We start from the raw sequence: 17,906 nt of genomic DNA on the forward strand, positions 1-17,906 counted from the left end.
TCAATTTTGGAAAATGTCCCGTGAGGTGCTAAGAAGTTATATCCTTTTGTTTTAGGATAAAATGTTCTGTAGATATCTGTTGAGTCCATTTGTTTCATAACTTCTGTTACTTTCACTGTGTCCCTGTTTAGTTTCTGTTTCCACGATCTGTCTATTGATGAAAGTGGTGTGTTGAAGTCTCCCACTATTATTGTGTGAGTTGCAATGTGTGCTTTGAGCTTTACTAAAGTTTCTTTAATGAATGTGGCTGTCCTTGCATTTGGAGCATAGATATTCAGAATTGAGAGTTCCTCTTGGAGGATTTTACCTTTGATGTCCCTTCTTGTCTTTTTTCATAACTTTGGGTTGGAAGTCGATTTTATTCAATATTAGAATGGCTACTCCAGCTTGTTTCTTCAGACCATTTGCTTGGAAATTTGTTTTCCAGCCTTTCATTCTGAGGTAGTGTCTGTCTTTTTCCCTGAGATGGGTTTCCTGTAAGCAGGAGAATGTTGGGTCCTGTTTGTGTAGCCAGTCTGTTAGTCTATGTCTTTTTATTGGGGAATTGAGTCCATTGATATTAAGAGATATTAAGGAAAAGTAATTGTTGCTTCCTATTACTTTTGTTTTTAGAGTTAGCATTCTGTTTTGTGGCTGTCTTCTTTTTGGTTTGTTGAAGGATTACTTTCTTGCATTTTCTAGGGTGTGGTTTCCATCCTTGTATTGGTTTTTTTTTTTCGGTTATTATCCTTTGAAGTGCTAGATTTGTGGAAAGATAATGTGTGAATTTTGTTTTGTCGTGGAATAGTTTGGTTTCTCCATCTATGGTAATTGAGAGTTTTGGTGGGTATAGTAGCTTGGGCTGGCATTTGTGTTCTCTTAGGATCTATATAACATCTGTCCAGGCTCTTCTGTCTTTCATAGTCTCTGGTGAAAAGTCTGGTGTAATTATGATAGGCCTGCCCTTATATGTTACTTAACCTTTTTCCCTTACTGCTTTTAATATTCTATCTTTATTTAGTGCATTTGTTGTTCTGATTATTATGTGTTGGGAGGAATTTCTTTTCTGGTCCTGTCTATTTGGAGTTCTGTAGGCTTTTTGTATATTCATGGGCATCTCTTTCTTTAGGTATGGGGAGTTTTCTTCTATAATTTTGTTGAAGATATTTGCTGGCCCTTTAAGTTGAAAATCTTCATTCTCATCTACTCCTATTATCCATAGGTTTGGTCTTCTCATTGTGTCCTGGATTTCCTGGATGTTGTGAGTTAGGATATTTTGCATTTTGTCTTTTCTTTGATTGTTGTGTAGATGTTCTCTATGGATTCTTCTGCACCTGAGATTCTCTCTTCCATCTCTTTTATTCTGTTGCTGATGCTTGCATCTATGGTTCCAGATTTCTTTCCTAGGTTTTCTATATTTAGCGTTGCCTCACTTTGGGTTTTCTTTATTGTGTCTACTTCCCTTTTTTGGTCTTGGATAGTTTTATTCAATTTCATCACCTGTTTGGTCATGTTTTCCTGCAATTCTTTAAGGGGTTTTTGTGCTTCCTCTTTAAGTTCTTCTACCTGTTTAGCAGTGTTCTCCTGTATTTCTTTAAGTGAGTTATTAAAGTCCTTCTTGATGTCCTCTACTATCATCATGAGATATGCTTTTAAATCAGGGACTATCTTTTCGGGTGTGTTGGGGTGCCCAGGACTGTGTGGGGTGGGTGTGCTGCATTCTGTTGATGGTGAGTGCTCTTGGTTTCTGTTAGTAAGATTCTTATGTTTGCCTTTCAACATCTGGTAATCTCTCGAGTTAGTTGTTGTAGTTGTCTCTGGTTAGATCTTGTTCCTCAGATGTTTATGTTAGCCTCTATCAGCAGACCTAGGAGACTAGCTCTCTCCTGAGTTTCAGTGTTCAGAATACTCTCTGCAGGTAGGCTCTCCTCTTGCAGGGAAGGTGCCCAGATATCTGGTGTTCCAACCTGCCTCCTGGCAGAAGTTGTGATCCACTCACATAGGCCTTTAGATCCCATGGAGGGTCCTGAGTATACCTTGCAGGTGTCCACAGACTCCATGCCCAAAGTACCCCGGTGCTGGCATGGACCTGAAGGGACTTTTGCCCCTAATCAGGCCTGGTTTTCTGCTTCCCTAATTAATGCAGTCTCAGGTCCCGAGTGATTGGATTGGAGCAGCAGCTGTGTTCCACTCACCAGAGGTCTTAAGATCCTTTGGCGGGTCTTGTGGGTAGCTGCAGGTGTCAGTAGACTCCATGCCCAAGCTACCCTGGTGCTGGCGGGGATTGGAAGGCATTTAAACTTTTTCTTATACAATATATTTTAATCATGTTTTTCATGCTCCCCGTAAATCAATCTACCCATCCAACTACTACTCTCTCTCTCTCTCTCTCTCTCTCTCTCTCTCTCTCTCTCTCTCTCTCTCTTTCTCTCTCTGTCTCTTTCTCTCTCTCTCTCTCTCTCTCTCTCTCTCTCTCTCTCTCTCTCTCTCCAAAACAATTATAAAACAAAAAAAATTTAAAAAATTGTAAGTCACTCAATAGGTCGAATTGGGAGATCATGATCAATATCAGCTTGGCTACAGATTGAGTTGAAGGCTACCCAGAGCAATTAATGGTACCTTATCTCCAATTAAAACTGAAAATAGTCTGGCACAACAACTTATTTCTAGAATGTACAAGGCCAAAAGAAAAAATAAAATTGTTTAAACTAAAAAATAATCGGGAGTGGGCAGGTGGGTGGGGAAGTGCCCTCATAAAAACAGGGGGGACAGGAGAGAATAGGGGGCTTAACTGAGAATGGGGATAACATTTGAAATGCAAATAAATAAGATAACTAATAATATAAAAATAATTTTAAAATGATATCTTAGTTAAGGTTTCTCCTAATGCAATAAAATACTAGGATCAAATTCAACTTTGAAAGGAAAGGGTTTACTTCATCTGCTTGCAGTATATCATTTAGAAAAGTCAAGTAGATACTCAAAGTAAACTCCTGAAGGTGGAGAGTGCTACAAAGGCTATGGAGGAGACCTTCTTACTGGCTGGCTCATCTGCTTGGTGCCCAGGACCACTAGCCAGTAGTTGGATGGCTCACAGTGAGCTGGAGCTTCCCATATCAATTATCAATCAAGAAAATGTACCATAGGCTTGCTGGTGGATAAATCTGGTGGGATCATTGTCTCAGCTGAGTTTTTCTTTACTAAAATTTCTCTAGATATGTCAACTTGACTTGATGACAAGGCTATAAAAGAAAACTAATACACAATTCACATTCTTCTTGCTTTTAAATAGTTAACCTAGGAAAGTATGTCTACAAATAATAAATTTAAATACACATACTTTCTTTGTTTTGTGTACAGATAACCATTATTTTAAAAGCATAAACTTTTAATAAAAACATTTAGAATCTTAGCCTCTATCCTTGGGATACACTCTGAGGAAATTATAGATCAATGTGTTATCTGACCCTTTTTATGTATTTTTCAGGTTTTTTAAAGTCAAAAAAGCTTTTAGGTGTTCCCTCTAAGTGGGTTTATCCTTTCTAATGTTACTAAATGGCTTGTTTTTGAAAGCTTCAACTATTTATTGCTAATGTACTTATTTTCTAGTCCTCTATACTTAAGGTCATAGTATGCCTTGCAAAGTAAAATTAAAAGCAGTAAATTATAATAATCACATGTTTCTGTAAGCATGATGCTCTTTTTGATGTGTTTTTTTCTAAATGGGGAAATTTAGATATGCTATTTTGTGGGGAGTCATGGCAACTGATGGACACTACCAATATCTCACTATTCCATTTTGAAAAAACAACTGCATTTTTCTACTATAGTAACAAAATTCTGTCACTGGTCAAGGTGAGACTATTCATACATATCTGTACTCAAGCACAAAATTTACCAACACCATATCCATAAACAAAATTCATTAAAGGGAAAAGCCACAGGGGAGAAAATTAATGAGTAATATTGATTTAAACAAGTTATTTTGTATATGAGCCTAAATAAATATGAATATTAAATTTGAAACAAGAATTGTTTCTTTTCTTTATTTTTCTTTTGGCTTTTCAGAGTGTTTCTTTCCAAACACATTTCTTAATGCCTCAGCGAAGGAGTTATTCCTAATAATGCATGTGAAGATGCAGTCACAAGCTCATATTTCTTTTTACTTATTCACATTGCATCCTACTCACTGCCCCTCTCCCAGACACTACTCCCACAATGCTTACCCTTTATCTTTTCCTCTGAGTGGGTGGGTTCCTCTGGATAACCCCCACCCTAGCACTTAAAGTCTCTGCAAGGCTTGGCATATCTTTCCCACTGAGGCCAGAAAGGCAGCTCAGCTAGAAGAACATTTTCCATAGAAAAGCAACAGTTTTGGGGATAGCCCCTGCTCCAGTTGTTCAGGACCCACATGAAGACCAAGCTGCTCATCCGCTACATTTGTGCAGAGAGGACTATGCCCAACCTGTGGTTCAGTCTCTGGGAGCCCCAGATTTGTTGACTCAGTTGGTCTTCCTGTGGAATTCCTATCTGCTTCACCGCTGCAATTTTTCCTCCTGTTCTTCCATTAGAGTCACCAAGCTTCATCCATTGTTTGGCTATGGGTTTCTGTATTTGTCTGAGTCAGATGCTAGGTATAGCCTCTCAGAAGACAGCCATGGTAGGCTCCTGTCTGCATGGTTCAGGAACTGCAAGTATGATGAAGGTGTTTGTGAGGGTAAGGTGGCATCAGAATGGAGGTCCAGAGGGTATAGCAAGCTGATTAACAGAATTGTTTCTTAAAGCCTGTTCCTACCTCAGTTAAAAAAAAAAAAAGAGAATAAATATTTCTACAATATAGGCACTAATATTACACTGTAATGGTCACATCTAGATGTTTTGGGATCTGACATGTGAATAATACTAATGTGTTAAGAGAGTTATAATGTGAGAATACATTTATAAAAAGATATATAGAAAAGACATTTAACATTTGAGGAAATAAATGATTTAAAATTGGTCTAGAGTTGAAAGTAGAAATGACCAATCTTTCTGGTGAGCTATTTAAGTTAATAGGAATATTAACTGTGACTGACTAGGGTTAAAATTTATCTGTAGATTAATGATAATAAGGTAGATACACCTTTAAGCTATGGAAACAAATTTAATCTGACAAAATATGTTTAATTGTCAAACAGAAGAAAAATTCATATACATTATTTCATTTTCACAAATGACATACTCATTATCTACACATTAGTAAAATTATTCTATCATTCTTTATTGTATTTTCTTTAAATTCTTCTTTTAAGCAGATATATATGTTTCTAGTTTACTCATTAATAGATGTACTTAATTCATTTTCATACATGTTCATTTTATACTTGCAAATTAATACTTTAGTAAAAGTGAAAAATATTTATGGTTGACTCATAAATTTGCCACCTAGGCACTGGCTGCATAAACTACTATTTATGGGGTCTACTATTTTTTTCCAAAAGACTCATCAATAAAAATGTTAAATGTATCCTCTTAGTTGTGATATGTGTTGTGGATTGCTGTTCATATGTTCTGCTCCCTGAAGAGTGCTCGTATTCAGATGTGGTCAGGTGAAATCTTAGTCAGTTAAGGCTAGAGCCTTTGATTGGGCAGCAGAAGGAGGGAGCAGAGCTGAAAGTTTTAGAGAGGTGAGAGAAGGATGGGGGGCAAAAGATGAGACTGGCAGTGAAGAGAAGATGGAGGAACAAGATGAACCAGACCCACGTGGCCTGAAAGAGCCACAGGTAGCTATGGAAATCATAGAAAGGCAATAGAGTAATATAGGGTACATTTATCCCACCTAGGTGTGCAGCTTGTATTTATATCAATTGAATTTTAAGTTCTTTGTGTGGGCATTTTGAGGGTTGTGGATTTACTCATAACTCTGGCTGATAAATTACAAGTCTCTGGAGTTTTCATTTAATGGTGTTAAGGGTAACTGTGCAAGTGCCAGCCTGCTTTCTGCCAGCTAGCCACAAGGGGTGGTTGGCCTTGGAAGAGCAAAGTGACCAGCTAGCCACAGGAACCATGGGGGCAGGAGAGACCACCATTGCTGGTGTGTAGCTGGACATAGCATGGATTGATATTTAATAATTACATGCTGCAGTATATATTTTACCTTTTCAATTTTACTGAAACAATCCCTGAGTCCATAGAATAAGAATGAAAATGTATAAATTAAGATTTGACTTATTTGATCAATGTTACTTATAAGAGGTTTTAAAGAATATAAAATCCAGTCCCCAGGTATGATTACAGATATGGTTTTGTATTGTACAAATGTCAATTCTCCATTGGAAATCTTGGCTCATGTTATTCTTTCAAGATATTTTAAAGTCTGTGGTATTAATATTTATATGATTTGATATCTAGTCCTTTACATTAATTATAGCATACTTTGTATCCTTCTGAATAGAATTGTTTCAAGTTCATTATTACAAATTTTTTAATAAGTCTACTTTCTTGTGTTAAATTTTCTGAAGATGCATCCAATAAAGTACCCAAGGAGCTAAAGGGGTCTGCAACCCTATAGGTGGAATAACAATATGAACTAACCACTATCCCCAGAGCTCATGTCTCCCGCTGCATATGTAGCAGAAGATGGCCTAGTCAGCCATCATTGGGAAGAGATGCCCCTTGGTCTTGCAAACTTTATATGCCTCAGTACAGGGGAACACCAGGGCCAAGAAATGGGAATGGGTGGGTAGGGGAGTGGGGAGGGGAGGGTGTAAGGGACTTTTGGGATAGCGTTGGAAATGTAAATGAAGTAAATAGCTAATAAATAAAAAAATAAAAACAAATAAATTTTCTGAAGATGACATGGAGACTGAGCAAAAGTTAATTGGCTATAATAAAATGTTTCTGTAGGAAGTACCTAACACATCTGTGAGACACTTAAGGGAACAAGATAAATTTGTCTTACTGCATATATAAAATAAGCATACTGTGATTATTGGAAAGATTTACATGCAACAACCATACAGATTTTGTTAGAGTTTAGAAGAAAAATCATTATGTCAATCCATTAAAGTCCTACTGAAAATGTTCCGTTCTGTTATCCAAATTATGCATACATGTTAATTCTCAAGATAAAAGTCCCATATTGTAAAGGACACCAGACTTACAACCAAAAGAGAAATATTCATTCTGTGCCAACAATTCTCTAAAATGTTGATTCTATTAATCTTAATTTCCTAAACATAGAAATTCCAATTCAAACTTTATTATTTTTCCTTTTTAAAATGTATTTATTTATTCACTTTACATTCCAATATCAGCCTCCCATTCCTTACAGTACCACCTTATGCAGATCCTTCCTCATTTGAAAAGGAAGAGGGCCCCTCTGGATATTAGCCCCCCCCCACACACACACACACACACTGCACCTCCACACACACTGCACCTCAAGTTGCTGCAGAAGTAAGCACATTCCCTCCCACTGAGGCCAGATAAGGCAGACCATTTAAGGGAACAGTATCCACATGCAGGCAAATAACAGACTCAGGGACAGCTTCTGCTCCAGTTGTTGGAGGATCCACATGAAGACCAGGATGCTACATAAGAGCAGAGAGCCTAGGTTCAGCCTGTGCTTTCTCTCTGGTTGTTGATTTAGGCACTGAGAACACCAAAGGGTCCAGAGTAGTTGACTCTGTTTGTTGGTCTTCCTGTGGAGTCCCTGTCCTCTTCAGGTTCCTCAATCCTTCTCCAACTTTTCCATAAGATACAGAGAGCTCCATCTAATGTTTGGATGTAGATCTTTGCATCTCTTTCCATTGACTGTTGGGTGGAGCCTCTCAGAGAACAGTTCTTGTTTGGACGCATAACAGAGTATTCTTGCCCATGGGGTGGGTCTAAGTTTTGAGTAGTCATTGCTTGGCCATACCCTCTGTCTCTGCTCTATCTTTGCCCCTGTAATTCTTGTAGTCAGGACACATTTTGAGTTGAAGGTTTTGTGGATGGGACAGTATTATATATACATAATTTATTAGGTATTTTCTTCTTTTTCTTCATTTACATTTCCAATGTTATCCCAAAAGTCCCACATACCCTCTCCGCTCACTCCCCTACCCACCCACTCCCTGGAATTCCCCTGTACTGAGTCATATAAAGTTTGCAAGACCAAGGGGACTCTCTTTCCAATGATGGCCAACTAGGCCATCTTCTGCTACATATGCAGCTAGAGACACGAGCTCTGAGGGGTATTGGTTAGTTTATATTGTTGTTCTACCTATAGGGTTGCAGACCCCTTTAGCTCCTTGGGTACTTTCTCTAGCTCCTCCATTGGGGGCCCTGTGATCCATCCAATAGCTGACTGTGAGCATCCACTTCTGTTTTTGCTAGGCTCCGGCATAGTCTCACAAGAGACAGCTATATCAGGGTCCTTTCAGGAAAATCTTGCTAGTGTATACAATGGGGTCAATGTTTGGAGGCTGATTATGGGATGAATCCCCGGGTATGACAGTCTCTAGATGGTCCATCCTTTCATCTCAGCTCCAAATTTTGTCTCTATAACTCCTTCCATGGGTGTTTTGTTCCCAATTCTAAAAAGGGGCACAGTGTCCACACTTTGGTCTTTGTTCTTCTTGAGTTTCGTGTGTTTTGCAAATTGTATCTTGTATCTTGGGTATTCTAAGTTTCTGGACTAATATCCACTTATCAGTGAGAACATATCAGGTGAGTTCTTTTGTGATTGCTTTACCTCACTCAGGATGCTGCCCTTCATGTCCATCCATTTGCCTAAGAATTTCATAAATTCATTCTTTTTAATAGCTGAGTAGTACTCCATTGTGTAAAGGTACCACATTTTATGTATCCATTCCTCTGTTGAGGGGCATCTGGGTTCTTTCCAGCTTCTGGCTATTATAAATAAGGCTGCTATGAACATAGTGGAGCATGTGTCCTTCTTACCAGTTGGAACATTTTCTGAATATATGCCCAGGAGAGGTATTGCAGGATCCTCTGGTAGTACTATGTCCAAGATCTTTTCCAGATTAAGAAAAGATCTTTACCAATCCTATATCCAATAGATGGCTAATATGCAATATATAGAAATAATTCAAGAAGATAGACTCCAGAGAATCAAATAACCCTATTAAAAATGGGATATAGGATTGGTAAAGATCTTTTCCTAATCTGGAAATAGTTGTCATTTTGTCTTATTGGCAGTGTCCTTTGAATTACAGAATCTTTGCAATTTTATGAGGTCTCATTTGACGATTCTTGATCTTAGAGCATAAGCCAGGAATTTTCTGTTCAGGAAATTTTCCCCTGTGCCCATGCATTCAAAGCTCTTCCCCACTTTCGCTGTATAAGTTTTAGTGTATCTGGTTTTATGCGAAGGTCCTTGAAAATATCACCCTGAGTGAGGTAATCCAATCACAAAAGAACACACATGGTATGCACTCACTGATACGTGGATATTATCCCTAAAGTTCAGAATACTCAAGATTCAATTCACTGACCACATGAAGCTCAAGAGGAAGGAAGACCAAAGTGTGGGTACTTTGGTCCTTCTTAAAATGGGGAGCAAATATGGCAACAAGGTGTGGAGCAGAGACTGAAGAAAAGGCCATCCAAAGACTGCACTACATGGGGATCCATCCAGTATACAGTTACCAGACCCAGACACTATTGTGGATGCCAAGAAGTGCTTGCTGAAAGGAGCCTGATATAGTTGTCTCCTGAGAGGCTCTGCCAGAGCCTGAATAAAACAGATGTGGATGTTTGCAGCCAACCATTGGACTGAGAATAGGGTTCCCAATGTAGGAGTTAGAGAAAGGACTAAAGGAGATGAAGGGGTTTGCAACCCAATAGGAAGAACAACAATATGAACTTACAAGTCCCCCACCCCCACCCCCAAGCTCCCAGAGACTAAGCCACCAACCAGAGAGTACAAATGGAGGGACTCACAGCTCCAGCTGCATATGTGGTATAAGATGGCCTTGTCAGGCATCAATGGGAGGAGAGACCCTTGGTCCTGTGAAGTTTCGCTGGATGCCTCAGTGTAGGGGAATTCAATGGTAGGGAGGCAGGAATTGGGTGAGGTAAGACCATCACAGAAGCAGGGGGAGGAGGGATGGGATAGGAGGTTTCTGTATGGCAGGCACTGGGAAAGGGGAAACCATTTGAAATGTCAATAAAGAAAATATCTAAGAAAAACAAAAGAAAAAAAAAGAATTATCTGTAAGTTCTGTACCCCAGTTTTTAATTGGGTTATTTGGGTTGTTGGTGTCTAAATTCTTGAGTTTTTCATGTATTTTGTATATTACTTGATCATGGTGGGTGATGTATTTGATGTATTCTTGGATTCAGTTTGCTAGTATTTCCTTTTTCTATTCCATTTATTTATTTATTTATTTATTTATTTATTTATTTGAGTATGTTTGCATCAATGTTCATAAGGGTAGTGTGTCTGAAATTCTCTCTTTTTTTAGTAGAGTTTTTTGTAGTTTAGGTATTAGGGTGACTGTGATCTCAGAGTTTGAGTTTGATAGTCTTCTTTCTTTTTCAATTTTGTGGGATAGCTTGAGGAGTATTGACATTAGCTCATCTTTAAAAGTTTGGTAGAATTCTGTACCAAATTCATCTGGCCTGGGGCATTTCTTTGTTTGAAACTTTTTTTTGCCAAGACAGGGTTTCTCTGAATATTACTGTCTGTCCTGGAATCTGTTGTCCAAACTAGACTAGAACACAGAGATCCAACTGCTATTGTATCTCCAGTGCTGAGTCTAGCAGAGTGTGCCATCCTCACCCTTCCTAGTTCTTTTTTTAGTTGGAAGAGTTTTAATGACTACTTCTATTTTCTTAGGATTTATAGGACTATTCAGATAGTTTGTGTAATTTTGATTTAGCTTTGGCAATTGGTATTTGTCTAGAAAATCATTCATTTTCTTTAGACTTTCCAATTTTGTAGACTATAGGCTTTGAAGTAAGACTTAATGATTCTTTGAATTGCCTTAGCATCCATTGCTATGTCTCCCTTTTTGTTAATTTGGGTACTGTCTCTCTGCCTTTTAGTTAGTTTGGGTGACGGTTTTCTATTTTGTTGATTTTTCTCAATGAACAGACTCTTGATTTTCTTGATTCTTTTATTGTACTGTTTCTCTAGTTCATTAATTTCAGCCTTGAGTTTGGATATTTTCTGCCATCTACTCCTCCTGGGTATGTTTGCTTCTGTTTTGTTTCTAGAGCTTCAGGTGTACTTTTAATTTATAAGTGTAGTAACGCTCATATTTCCTTATTTAGTCTTATGAACTTTCCTTTTAGCAATTCTTTTATAGTATCCCATAATTTTTTGTCTGTTGTGACCTCATTTTCATTGAATTCTAGAAACTCTTTAATTACTTAATTTATTTCTTCCCTGACCCAGTGATCATTTAGTAGAGAATTGCTCAGTTTCCATGATTATGTGGACATTCTCTTGTTGTTTATATCCAGCTTTAGTCCATGATGGTCTGATAAGATGCATGGGATTATTTCAATTTCTTATATATCTTGATGCTTGCTTTGTAACGTACTGTTTGGTCAATTTTGGAGAAGGTTCTGTGACATACTTATAAGAAAAAAGACTCTTTTGTGTTCAGCTAAAATGTTATATAGATACATGTTAGACCCATTTGAATCATAATGTCTGTAAGTTTCATGATTTCTCTGTTTAGTTTCTGTCTTGATGATCTGTCCATTGGAGAGATTGGAGTGTTGAAGTCTTCCAGTATTAATGTGTGAGATTCAATGTGTGATTTAAGCTTTAGTAATGTTTCTTTTATGAATGTAAAATGGCTAGACGTTAGACCCAGATTAAACTCTGTCTTGTAATTTGGTATTTGGGACTTAAAGGGATTTCATTGATTTTTTTTCCCACCACAATATGAAATTTTGTTCCTATCTCACACTCACATCACTTCTTTGTCTACTGATATATAACTATTCTATTATAAATATAAAAACACAAATAATACATACAATTATAATTATATTTCATATATGAATGAAAAACAGTTTTGTGACATCTTCAGATATATATCATTTTGCTATATTCTGTATTTGGTGATTGTGACTCAATAGCATTTTTATAATTTTTACTTTTTTATTGATTGAGGACTTCATATACACATGCATGTAATGTGCCTTGATCAAGTCTAACCCACATATCTTAAATCCAATTCTTCTCATATTCCCATCACCACTATGTCACATCCTAATTCTAGATCTTCTTTTATTCTTTTTATTAATCCATAGAGTCTATATACTGTTGACAATATGTGCATTTGTGTTGGATCATGTATTGGAGCCTGAATAGCTTCTTAGGTGCCTACTTCCTAAAGAAAAGTGATTTCTCCTTTCCAACAGTCACAGACTGCCAATAGCTGACAGTTAAGAAGAGTTCCTGACCTCCTCCCCACATTCATTCCTGGATGGGATTTATCTTGATTTTGTGTAGGCCTTTTGTATGACGTAACAGCTAGTGTCTGTTTCTATGTGCAACTACCCTGTGATTTCCAGAAAGCAGTTTCAGTGTAGTCATGCTATTTCATTGGCTCTTCTTTTTATGATGCCTAAGTCTATGTAAGAGGGAAGACATTATAAAAGTCACCTTTAGGAATAAACATAATAAAATTTCTCAATCTAAATTAACACAAAAAATTTTCTTTGTGCTAATCACTAAAATTAAGTTGTGTCAATTTACTAAAACGAGATTTTCTGATGAGTGGGGGAGGCAGTTATATATGAATAGGTAGAGTTTATAAAGTAATTAGGTATATAGAGTTGAATATAGCAGTACATGAATAGGTAGAACTTAATATCATATCACATTAATTTAGAATAATAATAGTATGTTTTGCACTATGGCTTATGACCTATCCTTCAAAAGATTCTTAATTCTGTTAACAGTGCAGGCATGAAGCTCATCTTGAGGAGTATACTTTAAAGCCAGTTAGAACGTGCTTGGTAGAAATTAGTCTGAACAGGTTAGAGGGTGCGCCAGAGAACCGGTCAGCTTCTGGGACAGGCGGAAGCACAGAGCCGCTGCGGCAGCACCCTTGGCGGGCCGCAGACAGCCGGCCACCGTCCAGACCAGAGGACAGGTGTCCGCCTGGCTCGGGAGGCGGCCTCAGCCTCAGCAACAGCGGTCGCCATCCTGGTTCCGGGACTCAGCAGAACTTAGGAAATTAGTCTGAACAGGTGAGAGGGTGCGGCAGAGAACCGGACAGCTTCTGGGACAGGTGGAAGCACAGAGCCGCTGAGGCAGCACCCTTGGCGGGCCGCAGACAGCTGGCCACTGTCCGGACCAGAGGACAGGTGTCTGCCTGGCTCGGGAGGCGGCCTCAGCCTCAGGAGTAGCGGTCGCCATCTTGGTTCCAGGACTCCCTGGAACTTAGGAATTTAGTCTGCACAGGTGAGAGTCTGCACCACAGAAGCTGACAGCTTCTGGGAACTGCCAAAGCAACACAGCTTTTGAGAAAGGCCCTGTTTTGGGCCTTCTTCTTCGACCAGGAGGAGGTCCAAAAACAAGATATCTGCACACCTTCCCTGTAAGAGAGCTTGCCAGCAGAGAGTGCTCTGAGCACTGAAACTCAGAGGAGAGAATCTGTCTCCCAGGTCTGCTGATAGACGGTAACAGAATCACCAGAAGAACAATCTCTAAACAGAGTCAACTATAACTACTAACTCCAGAGATTACCAGATGGCAAAAGGAATCCTACTAACAGGAACCAAGACCACTCACCATCATCAGAACCCAGCACTCCCACTTTGCCCAGTCCAGGGCACCCCAACACACCCGAAAACCTAGACCTAGATTTAAAAGCATATCTCATGATGATGGTAGAGGACATCAAGACGGACTTTAATAAATCACTTAAAGAAATACAGGAGAACACTGCTAAAGTGTTACAAGTCCTTAAAGAAAAACAGGAAAACACAATCAAACAGGTAGAAGTCCTTACAGAAAAAGAGGAAAAAACATACAAAAAGGTGATGGAAATGAACAAAACCATACTAGACCTAAAAAGGGAAGTAGACACAATAAAGAAAACTCAAAGTGAGGCAACACTGTGTTGGGAGCCGCCTCCACATTCGCCGTCACAAGATGGCGCTGACATCCTGTGTTCTAAGTGGTAAACAAATAATCTGCGCATGTGCCAAAGGTATTTTTCCACTACATGTACTCTGCCTTTCCCGTGACGTAAACTCGGCCATGGGCTGCAGCCAATCAGGGAGTGATATGTCCTAGGCGAAGGATAATTCTCCTTAAAAGGGGACGGGGTTTCCGCCATTCTCTCTCTTGCTTGCGCTCTTGCGCTCTTGCTCTGCGCTCTGGTGCTCTGGCGCGCTGGCGCTCTGGCTCCTAAAGATGTAAGCGGGGGGCCTTTCATTTTTGGGGCTTGGGGCTTGCGCTCCTGGCTCCTGAAGATGTAAGCAATAAAGTTTTGCCGCAGAAGATTCTGGTTTGTTGTGTTCTTCCTGGCTGGTCGTGAGAACACGTTTAAGAGTTGGTGCCGAGAACCCGGGATGAGAAAATCCGGGACGAGAAAATCCGGGAAGAAAAAAAACCCGGGACAAGAAAACTCGGGACGGGAGTTAACCATCACCGGCGCAAGGAAGATCCCTCATTCCGGAACCAGAACTGTGGGTTATGGTAATGAAGGTTCCCGTAAAACAGACTGTTGAGAAGGATTCAACTGCGTGAATTCAGAACTCTTCAGCTGGGGAATGGCGGTAATAAAGTGTTCCCGTAAAACAGACTGTTGAGAAGGATTCAACTGCGTGAATTCAGAACTTTTCAGCTGGGGAACAGGAGTACCAGTGAGTACAGCTTTACAAGGTAAGTCTGGTCTTGAACTTTGTAAGGAAAGTCAAGACAGTCTATCAGAAGTAAAGTGGGAAATAGCTTTACAAGGTATGTTTGGCCTTGAACTTTCTCTAGTGTTAGAAGCCCTTTTGTTCCTTTTCACATGTTATCAAGTGGTTAAGGCAGGGCGGATTCTGGATGAAATTCAGGACAATCTATCAGAAGTAAAGCGGGGAGAGAGAATAGGAGCAAAGAAAAAATATGGTACACAAAATAAGTATACAGGCCTTTCCAAGGGTCTTGAACCCGAGGAAAAGTTAAGGTCAGGTAAGAATACCTGGGGAGAGATTAGAAGGAAGGAGAAGGAAAAAGAAAAGAAAAAAGATCAATTAGCGGAGGTCTCTAGGAGAAGGAGCCTATACTCATCACTAGGTGAGCTCAAGGAGCCAGTTTTTAATAGTTCTGAATCAGATGAAAAGGCTATTAGGGCCTGGAAGGCGCTCTCCCGAGCAGGTGAAGCCACTGGACAATAATGACAGAGGCAGGCTCTTGCAGCCTACAAGGTCTTATTGTCTACCCTGGAGTTGTAGATCAAGATTATAAAGGGGAACTTCAGGTTCTCTGTTCTTGTCCTCAAGTTGTCTTTTCTATATCACAAGGGGACAAAATAGCTCAACTAATAATTTTGCCAAGCCTACATGGCTGTTTTCCTTCCTCTGGTATTCCTTGAGCTGCCAGAGGGATTGGTTCTACTGGAAATGATTCTGATTACTTAATAATGCCTTTAGATTGTTGTCAAATTTTATCTACTCACGTAGGGGTAAACCCTCGTGGCGTCAGGCCATTACAGGTCTGACAAATGGATGTCACGCATATTTCCTCCTTTGAGAGAAATCAATATTTACATGTTTAGATAAGAAGAGATCACCTCCATACCTTAAATGATTTTCAAAAGCTGTTGGGAGATATTAATTGGCTCAGACCTTTTTTAAAGATTCCTTCCGCTGAGTTAAGGCCTTTGTTTGGTATTTTAGAAGGAGATCCTCATATCTCCTCCCCTAGGGCTCTTACTCTAGCTGCTAACCAGGCCTTACAAAAAGTGGAAAAAGCCTTACAAAATGCACAATTACAACGTATTGAGGATTCGCAGCCTTTCAGTTTGTGTGTCTTTAAGACAGCACAATTGCCAACCGCAGTTTTGTGGCAGAATGGGCCATTGTTGTGGATCCATCCAAACGTATCCCCAGCTAAAATAATAGATTGGTATCCTGATGCAATTGCACAGCTTGCCCTTAAAGGCCTAAAAGCAGCAATCACCCACTTTGGGCGAAGTCCATATCTTTTAATTGTACCTTATACCGCTGCACAGGTTCAAACCTTGGCAGCCACATCTAATGATTGGGCAGTTTTAGTTACCTCCTTTTCAGGACAAATAGATAACCATTATCCAAAACATCCAATTTTACAGTTTGCCCAAAATCAATCTGTTGTGTTTCCACAAATAACAGTAAGAAACCCACTTAAAAATGGGATTGTGGTATATACTGATGGATCAAAAACTGGCATAGGTGCCTATGTGGCTAATGGTAAAGTGGTATCCAAACAATATAATGAAAATTCACCTCAAGTGGTAGAATGTTTAGTGGTTTTAGAAGTTTTAAAAACCTTTTTAGAACCCCTTAATATTGTGTCAGATTCCTGCTATGTGGTTAATGCAGTAAATCTTTTAGAAGTGGCTGGAGTGATTAAGCCTTCCAGTAGAGTTGCCAATATTTTTCAGCAGATACAATTAGTTTTGTTATCTAGAAGATTTCCTGTTTATATTACTCATGTTAGAGCCCATTCAGGTCTACCTGGCCCCATGGCTCTGGGAAATGATTTGGCAAATAAGGCCACTAAAGTGGTGGCTGCTGCCCTATCATCCCCGGTAGAGGCTGCAAGAAATTTTCATAACAATTTTCATGTGACGGCTGAAACATTACGCAGTCGTTTCTCCTTGACAAGAAAAGAAGCCCGTGACATTGTTACTCAATGTCAAAGCTGCTGTGAGTTCTTGCCAGTTCCTCATGTGGGAATTAACCCACGCGGTATTCGACCTCTACAGGTCTGGCAAATGGATGTTACACATGTTTCTTCCTTTGGAAAACTTCAATATCTCCATGTGTCCATTGACACATGTTCTGGCATCATGTTTGCTTCTCCGTTAACCGGAGAAAAGGCCTCACATGTGATTCAACATTGTCTTGAGGCATGGAGTGCTTGGGGGAAACCCAAACTCCTTAAGACTGATAATGGACCAGCTTATACATCTCAAAAATTCCAGCAGTTCTGCCGTCAGATGGACGTGACCCACCTGACTGGACTTCCATACAACCCTCAAGGACAGGGTATTGTTGAGCGTGCGCATCGCACCCTCAAAGCCTATCTTATAAAACAGAAGAGGGAAATTGAGGAGACTCTACCCCGAGTACCAAGAGTGTCTGTGTCTATGGCACTCTTTACACTCAATTTTTTAAATATTGATGTTCATGGCCATACTGCGGCTGAACGTCATTGTTCAGAGCCAGATAGGCCCAATGAGATGGTTAAATGGAAAAATGTCCTTGATAATAAATGGTATGGCCCGGATCCTATTTTGATAAGATCCAGGGGAGCTATCTGTGTTTTCCCACAGAATGAAGACAACCCATTTTGGATACCAGAAAGACTCACCCGAAAAATCCAGACTGACCAAGGGAATACTGATGTCCCTCGTCTTGGTGATGTCCAGGGCGTCAATAATAAAGAGAGAGCAGCGTTGGGGGATAATGTCGACATTTCCACTCCTAATGACGGTGATGTATAATGCTCAAGTATTCCCCTGCTTTTTTACCACTAACTAGGAACTGGGTTTGGCCTTGATTCAGACAGCCTTGGCTCTGTCTGGACAGGTCCAGACAACTGACACCATTAACACTTTGTCAGCCTCAGTGACTACAGTCATAGATAAACAGGCCTCAGCTAATGTCAAGATACAGGGTGGTCTCATGCTGGTTAATCAACTCATAGATCTTGTCCAGAAACAACTAGATGTATTATGGCAAATAGCTCAGCTGGGATGTGAACAAAAGTTTCCGGG

This window comes from Mus musculus, chromosome X (assembly GCF_000001635.26).
Source record: "Mus musculus strain C57BL/6J chromosome X, GRCm38.p6 C57BL/6J".
Taxonomy (NCBI): Eukaryota; Metazoa; Chordata; class Mammalia; order Rodentia; family Muridae; genus Mus; species Mus musculus.